At 23.9% G+C, this 9,527-nt stretch overlaps 1 long non-coding RNA gene across 1 annotated transcript; it reads left to right on the top strand.

Moving 5' to 3' along the window:
• Nucleotides 1–4,398: 4,398 nt before the first annotated feature.
• LOC104644845 (uncharacterized) lies at nt 4,399–6,878 on the top strand. The gene is made up of 3 exons (XR_011213258.1): nt 4,399–4,624; nt 5,517–5,876; nt 6,631–6,878. It is a non-coding gene; the product is annotated as an uncharacterized lncRNA (long non-coding RNA).
• Nucleotides 6,879–9,527: the final 2,649 nt, after the last annotated feature.

The raw sequence follows: 9,527 nt of genomic DNA, 5'->3' as shown, positions 1-9,527 counted from the left end.
TAAACTCTCTTAGTGAAATTTTGTATATTATTAAATAAATTAGTTGAATATTGCATTGTCCCATCAACAATTAATTAACATATTTGTTCTTCATATTTTGAAGTCTCCTAGTGAAATTTTATGTATCTTCAAATTGATTTATTGAATAATGCATTGTCCCATCAACAATTAATATATTTGTTGTGATATCATTGTTTCATTTCAACAACGATAATATACTCAACATAATTTTACAGATCTAAATCAGAGATATTGAAATATACGAAGGTTTAGGCTGCTCCCATTTCGCTCGTCGCTACTACGGAAACACTTTTGCTTTCTTTTCCACTGACTACTAACATGTTTCAGTTCACCAGGTTGTCTCTTGCCTACCCATGGATTCAACAACAGTTCGAAAGGTTGCCCTATTCGAAACTCTCCGAATCTATGCTTATTTTCAACTCCTCAAAGCATTTCGTCAATTACTACGTCCTTCCTCGTTTCTGGGTGCATAAGTATCCACCGTAAGTCTTTTCTCGTTTAAACCTCTCCCTTTTGTCATCCTAAAGTGCTACTAAATGGATGGATCTTATAAACGTCCATAAATGATAAATCACATCTTACTATTATAAAATTAAAACATTAATCTTGATAAACCTTCAACAACCTCGCTTCGATAAAAACAAAATTTATCAAAAAGAAGCTTCTAATCAGAATAGAATAAATAAAAACTTAATTCCTAATTGTAATTATTCCATTTCATTAAAAGTTGAAGAAATTAAGAGCCGTGGAAGTCCATTATTAAGGGGACCAACAAAGTCGAGCCACAAAACTTTTGCAAAGGGTGGAGAAATGCACAAGGAAAACAATTGACCTCAAATAAATATACTCCCTTCGTTTCAGAAATAATAATCTAGTTTGACTTGACACGGAGTTTAAAAAAATAAAGAAAATTTTTAATCATATGATCCTAAATTAAAATTATATCAAAATGTACAAAATTGTTCTTTAATCTTGTGATCTTAAACATGTCACGTGAAAAGTTGTTATAAAAAAAAAACATTCTTTTTGAAACAGACTAAAAAAAGTCATTGTTTTTAAAACGGAGAGAGTATCTCTTTTCATTTTAATTTACTTGTTCTGTTTTAACTTTTCTAAATATTTTTTAAAACAAAAATTCCTCTTTCTAGCAACTTTTTGGTTTTAAGTTTTATCACATAACATGTTTAAATTAAAAAAATTAACATCACAATATATATATATATATATATATATATATATGGTTCACATGCAAAGGTGGTTTTAATAGTGTTAAATGAGTGGATTGGATAAAATTTGAATATGCCAAAATGAATTGAGTATAACGGGATATATCCATGTGTGAAATAAATTAAAAAGTTATTAAATGAATTTGTATGATTTGTTATTATATATATTATCAAATTGATCATGGAGGTTTTTTTTCTTCTTTTACTAATATATGAAACTTATGTTTCTAATTTGAGCTTATTTAAAGTAGATTTGGAAATTGAAAATAAAAAATAAAGTTAATACTACATGTGGCAAAAACTTTCAAATGCAATACCTAAATTTCAATTCTTTTCTTCACGTAGGTTGTTGAAATTTGAAGAATGAAATATTATTTTTATATTTAGACGCATAAATCTAAAAAATTTGCCCCTTTTTATATATATTCAGTCATGTATGAGTGAGGTGCAAACATATATAAAAAAAAATTATTATTGACAAAAAAATAAAATTAAAATAATTTTTATTTGTACTCTAGTAATAAAAATAATTCAAATTTTATATTTGACAGTTCGTATTAAATATCAAAAGATCATATGATGTTTGGTCTTAACAAGACCATATTTTCAAATACAATATCTATCTTTCTATCCAAAATCAATGAACTTGTTAAAAATAAATTTATAAAGTGAATATTAAATTAATTAAATAACGATCTCAAAAATATATATTTATATATTAGCCAATAAAATAAGTTTGAACATTAATTCACTCAAATTTAAATAAATTGAACGGATGGGTAATAATGTTATGAGTTGACTTTGTTACTCCAAATTGCCCTACCATCCACTAACATGAAAGTATTATTCGCTCTATGTTAATTTATACGCTATTTTTTCTTTTTTTTATTCGTTTAAAAGATATTTCATGTTTTTTTATTTGATAAATATTTGATGACATTTTATCACGGAAAAAAAAAAAGCAACTAAATAATAAGCAATACCATGACTTTAATAAGACATTTTGATAAATATAATAATCTTTTTCGTTTAATTTATTAAATAAAGTTAAAAAAGTATTGTATACGCCGACTTTAATAAGATATTATGATAAACATAATAAAGTTTTGTTAAAAGTTTTAAATTTAATTATATAGTATTGTATAAATTGAGACAAAAAAATAATACGAAAGTAGAAAATAACATCAAAATTCACAACAATTTTTAATATATTCTTTTATCATTTTAGAAAAAAAAATTAAAGAGTCATAATCACAAAGTAGATAAATGGAATCAAACATGAAAGACCGTTGATTTTTAAATCTCAGCCGAAATTTCTACAGTTGTCTTTTTAATTTTACGTGGAGATGGATTTAAAATTTTTTATTCGATAAATTAATTTTTAAAGATTTTAATATTATAATATTCAAGTAATGAATTTAAATCTATTTAAAGTAAAAAAAGTTTAGATTGATGATTAATAAAATGAATAAGCTAAAAAATATGACATTATTTATCTCAGAAACTCACACTTCAATAAATCAAATTTACAATTAATATATATACTTGATAATAATTGTATCAAGATTCAGATTTATTCATGGATTTAATTGTTTAGAAAATATATTTTTGTTAGTCCGTTTAAAATGACTATTTTATCCCATCATGTTCAATATATATAGATAATGATTAAAATAAGAAGTTAGAAACATATCATTCTTGTAATTAAGATGATTATTAGAAAAAATGTCTGAAATATATTTGAATTTAAATTTAAAGTATTGTTATAATATCAAACATTGTAAAAGATTTTTTACTCCTCTGTATTATTTAATAGTGTATATTAAAGGTATATATGTATTTACGTGAACATCATAAATAATACATCATTATAAATAGTAATGTATCCACATGAGTACATATATACCTTTAGAATACACTATTAAAGAGTGCAAGGGTAAAAATTCCTTCATAAAGTTTGATACCGTAACAACAACATCGATCAAAGTTAAAATATTTTTCAAACCATTTTTTCATAATTAAATCATTTTTATTTCCATTAGTTATGATTTAAAACTTTTACTAACTTATAATAATAACCAATTATTCAATTTTCTTCGTAGAAACTTTGAATTATGTTACACTTAAGATTCATTTCTTTACGAAATATTAAAATATGATGCATCATTCGACGTTAATGATCAATAAATATATATTTAATATGATTTTAACATTGTGATCTCAACTCTACGTCTTAATAAAAAGACAGAGAAGTTATTCGTCTACATTGAGCAGAATAATGTGAACATTTTAGCCAACACATACTTTTATTTGATGCTTTGCTTTACTAAAATGGACGGTAACTACAATTTGGTGTCACCATCACTAGTAATAAAAAAAAAAGTTTAGTGCGTTTTAATTTACGTGATATTATTTAATTATATAAAATAATTTATTTTTAAAAAATTTTTTAAAAATTAAGGAAATAGAGTAAATCTTAAATGTCTATGTCATTATAAATTATGTATAAAAAAAGCTTTTTAAGTTAAGTTAAATCTAGTTATATAAAAGTTGGTATATATACTTGATATGATTTTTTTAAAGGAAGTGTGATCTCTTACCTAGAGAATCTAGCTAGAAGAATAAATTGTAAGCATTTTATCCTCTGATTAAAAATAAATAAATTAGAACTTAAAATAAAATAAAAGTGTACAACAAAATAAAAAAGATTCAAATCATTTTAGTTAACTTTTTAAAGGTAATATAACTCCACTTACGAATTATTTTCGTACCCGGAATAAGATAATCAAGAATATTCTAATGATTTGAGATATTTCACGAGATTTTTTTATTCTACCTTATAAGATAATTTTGAAATCAACAATTACTTCAAATTAAACATTAAATAAATTTAATTTAATTTTGTTTGTATAATTATTATATTTATCTCACGTACCAAATAAACGTACCGACGATTACGAGGAATTAAGAAAAGGGGAAGAGAAAGTGGGGAGAAAGGAGAGATGAGATAATTAATATAACATTCAACTCATGACGTTTACATTACTACGTTATGGTATCTTTTTATACTAACTTTATACACTTTTGGTGTGGAGCCCTTTTTGCCTTTTTTAAAAAACTTATAAATAATTATTATATCTCTCCAATCTCTATCACAAAATAAAGATTATTTTTATAATTTCTTGAAATAGAAGAAAAAAAATTATATAACAAGAAATATTATATATTTGATGATGATCAAGAAAATGTATAGTGGTGTGCAAGGTTGTAATTCAGCATCAAGATTGGAAAAAAAATATGTGGAGAAGAAAAGAAGGAGCAATATGAAAAACCTTTTTAATCATCTTTGTTCTCTCCTCCCACCTCATCCATCTCAGGTTTTTTTTCTTTAGTTTCTATATTATATTGTTACTCAGATAATAAACACCCTGAACTTTCATTGTTAAAGTTGTATATTTAGATTACCGAAAAAGGAAAAAAGCGAGAGTGTGATTCTAGCTATATATGGAGAGATAAAAAAAATCATATTTTTTTTCTATTCAAAATTGACTAATATGAAATTACACTAAATAAATTAGTTTTAACGAATACAACTTATGTTGATACATATGTAATTTGTGAATTTTATTACATGTAACTCGATACTATAAAAGTACAATGGATATATATTGAAAATTTATTGTCAGATTGGATTCATCGAATTTAAATTTTGAATTAGAACGTAACATACACGAGATAGCCAAAGATAAGGATCCTTCCTTTTCAACATAACCCAATAAGTCAAAATTCATTAAAATAGATTATTTAAGGAGACATTCAGGCATTTAGGGGATGATTAAGGGGTATAAAATCATCTTTTTGTAATAGCATTTAATTCTAGTGTTCTATTAACTACCATATTTTTTTAAATTATTTAGGAAAAATCACTTGTTGTTGTACATATATAAGTTAGAGGTCAAAGAATACAAAACTCAAAAGATGAAAATAAATACATGAATAAACTTGAATAATACAATTGAAATGTGCACATTTGACCCCTTTACTCATGAATATTTATGAAATATGAATTGTTCCACCACTAATTATATACGTGTATATGTTAAACGAGTATTGTTACTCTATATTTGATGATTATATATTTCACAACTAGTTGATACTTATTACTTATTTCTTACATGAATGAACTAGTTAATTATATATCACGAGGATTAAAATCAGAATTATTTATCGTACTCTTGTGACATACTTATGTGTTTGCATGAAAATTAGTTGCAGGAAGCAATGGGATTGCCAGATCAAATAGATGCATCAATAACTTACATAAAAAACTTGGAAATCAAATTAGAGAAAAGCAAAATGCAATTGGAAAAATTAAGGACTAAAAAGAGGTCCAATTTATTATGCATGGCTAATCATGATACAAATCCAAGTATTAGCAAATTATCTTCACCTCAAATTGAAGTCCAAGAAATGAGCCCAACAATGGACTTAATCTTGATTAGTGGCCTTGATAACTTAGTTATGTTTTATAACATAATTAGGTTATTCCATGAGGAAAATTTTGAAGTAATTAATTCCAACTTTTCTCTAGATGGGAACTCTATGATGCAAATTTTCCATGAAAGTAAGGTAAGTATATGCATGCTTTGATTTTCGGTTCGTTTTATTTTATGTGATACTGCTTCACTTGGCACATAGTTAAAGAAACAAAAAAAAAAACTTTTGAAATTTAATTTGTGGTTAAACAAACGTTAGAAATTTATCATTTGTGTCATTATAGATTATTTTATGAAGGATAAAAGAGTAAACTTAATGTTCTATTCTTTTTATCTTTATACGTGATATACTAAACTTATCGTTTTATTAAGTAATAAGTCAAAATGAGCAAGTAAAAATGGACGGAGGAACTACTAGTTAATTTAAAAAACTGAGAGAGAAGTAATTATTTTCTTCCAACTTTGACCTTAAGGATTATATAAGAATTAAGAGACATATAAATACACAAAAGACTAATGAATTAATAACGGATATATTAGTCCGATTAATTATACTCCTAATTATTTTTTTCTTTAAATATCTTATCATGACAACTAAACAAGAATGGAGGAACTAGTTTTATTTTTCTGGTTTCCCACTTCTTATCACTTTAGGAACTAATTCAAATTTGCGTTGAAAAATCTCATTTTAGAGGAAAAAATGTTCTCTATCAAAGATAATTTCATATTCAAAGCTCGAATCTGAAACTTTTGATTAAGAATAGAGCAGTTATTGACAAAAGTTAAAATTCTTGTCTTTTAAAAAAAAAAAAGAACTAGAATTCCAAAACCTATTTAGTAATTAAGCTAAAGCTCATTTTGACATCTTTTTGTTAATTTGTGTGTAGGTTATTGGGGACTCAACAATGGTGTATAGAAGAGTGAAGGAATTGCTTAATGGATCTTCTTCAAATGATGATATTATTGAAACCCTACTGCATTCGTGGGATAATGAGATTCAATCTGAAATGTTAGGGTTAATTAACTTGATGTAACAGATTTAGTATCAACATTAGAGTTAAATTTTAGGGAAAAAGCTCAAAGTATGAATTTTTTAAAAAAGACTCATTTATGTCATCCGTTAAAATTTGGTCCACTTATGTCATTACCGTTTAAGAAAAGACTCATTTATGTCATCATTTTTTATCAGTGATTTGCAAAATCATTTTTGACACGTGGCCAATTATAATTCGACCATGTCATCAATTTTTTTATTGAAAAAAATTCAAAATTTTGATCAAAAATTGAGCCACACACCCAAAATTTAAAATATTCCTAATTTTATTTGGGTGTGTTATTTTAATTCAATTTTTATTCAGAATTTTTTTTTTCACTAAAAAAATTAGTGACGTGACTGAACTATAATTGGTCACGTATCAAAAATAATTGTACAAAATCTTTATTAAAAAATAATGACATAAATGAGTCTTTTCTTAAACGATAATAACATAAATAAACCAAACTTTTAACAGATGACATAAATAAAAATTTTCTAAAAATTCAATGACATATTTAATTCTTTTTCCCTAAATTTTACAGTAAGTTATATTAAATCCTTTGCAGCAAGTTACTCTTCTTTTAAAAAATGTTTACACAGACAGTACACAAATCTTAAAGTCCACTCTCAACATGTTATGTTCAATTGCAAAAAAGACAAAAATTAAAGATTAATTTGTTTTAAAATAAAAAAATATATGATTAATTAAAAATCTAACTCATTTTAAGAAAAATTATTCCGAAGTAATTCAGTTTCAAGGAAAATGGATATATCTTTTTTAAAATGAACTAGAAGAAAAAGGAACCATAAAATTTTTTAAGTTACTAGAATAGAAAAATTTCTGATAGAGAGCATTTCGTCCCTTAATAGACCTTACTAGTTTATCTGGATTAATCAAGTATCAAAATGAATATCAAACATCACATGAGATATTGTTAAAGAATGACAAAAATCTCACGTTGATGATTAATGAGATGTGTGAACTCTTGATAAGATTGGAGCAGTCTTTCTCGTTTTGAGTTGGGACTAAAACCTAATTTAACAGGGAGTCAATTTCTAAATGATCACCCAAGTTAAGAGAATTCCCTTAAAATATCACTTATGTTTCATTTAAGACCAAAGTATCACTCAACTATCACTAATTTCCTCCAAATATACTTGACACTTCTAAATCATGACATGTCATCAATTTTTTTTTTAATAATAGACTAATTTAATTCATTGAACCCTTTTAACAAAAATAATGATCATATTATTTTTTAATTTTTTCTTAGTTTATTAAGAATAAATTTTCATACATAAATTTTTTATCATAATAAAACTTTTTATTTTATTATGTTACGAATAATACATTTTAAAAATGTACTACAATTTTATCAATTTTGAATACTTATAAATACTTACATTCGAAAAAATATTGATGTACAAATCACTCATGAACACTAATTTACATCAATTAATCATAAGTTGTATAACAAATCAATAATATTAAAGGTTGATTACTTATTTAAAAAATAATTATTTGGGTGCTTTGAAATCCATATATACTTACAATATCGTTTTTAAAAAGAAAATAGTAAGTGAATAATATTATAATTTTTTATCCATTAGAAATACTAAATACCTCAAAAGTCTCCTTAAATTTTAGTGGATATGCACAGTCATTAAATCATCATTTTGAAAAATAATAGACCGATTCAATTCATCAAATTTATATCTCTACAAAATAAATATATAAATTACATGAGAACTTACGAAGATTATAAGAAATTTTTTAAAATATTCTAGTAACTTTATATATTGTCACCAAACAAAATTCAATGAAAAAATCTTTGTGTGCACTTATTACAGATAATTTTAAAATTCCTAACTAAATTATTGAAAAAACGTATTTAGATAAATTTGTAAGGTTGAAAAAAAAATTTGGTAAGAAAGTGAAAATTATTATTTATCTTTTTTTAATTTCATTTTTTATTTTTATTCTTTTATTTTATATTATATTATAACTTTTCATTAAATAAAACATCAATAAATAAACTAATAATTAATTGAATTTCCTGATATAATTCAATAATATACATATTATATGAGATTCATATACTAATAAATAAAGATTAAAATTTTATTTTCTAGAAATATTATTCACTTACTATTTTCTTTTTAATTATGATATTGTAAGTATATATGAATCTCAAAGCACCCAAATAATTATTTTTTTTAATAATTAATCGACCTGTAATACTATTGATTTATTATACAATTTATGATTAATCAAAGTAAATTAGCGTTGATGAGTGATTTATAAATCAATATTTTTTTATATGTTTTTATAAGTATTCAAAATTGATGAGATTATAATACGTTTTAAAAACGTATTCTACATAACATAAAAATATAAAAAGTTTAATTATGATAAAAGATTTTAAGTATGAAAATTTATTCTTAAAAGATTAATAAAAAATTAAAAATGATATGATCATTATTTTAGTTAACTGAATTTAATGAATTAAATTAGTCTATTATTAAAAAATGATTTTAATGACATGTCATGACAACTAGGAGAGAGTGATATTTTTGAAGTGTCAAAGATATTTGAAGGAAAATAGTGATAGTTAGGTGATATTTTGGTTCTAAATGAAACATAAATGATATTTCAAAGTAATTCCCTCAACTTAGGTGACCATTTAGGGAATTGACTCAATTTAATAGATATCAAATGAAATAATGATTCTAGTTGAAGATATCAAA

Source organism: Solanum lycopersicum, chromosome 12 (genome assembly GCF_036512215.1).
Source record: "Solanum lycopersicum chromosome 12, SLM_r2.1".
In the NCBI taxonomy this organism is placed as follows: Eukaryota; Viridiplantae; Streptophyta; class Magnoliopsida; order Solanales; family Solanaceae; genus Solanum; species Solanum lycopersicum.
Note: the sequence above shows the minus strand (reverse complement) of the source record. Positions and strands in the feature narration are given on the sequence as shown.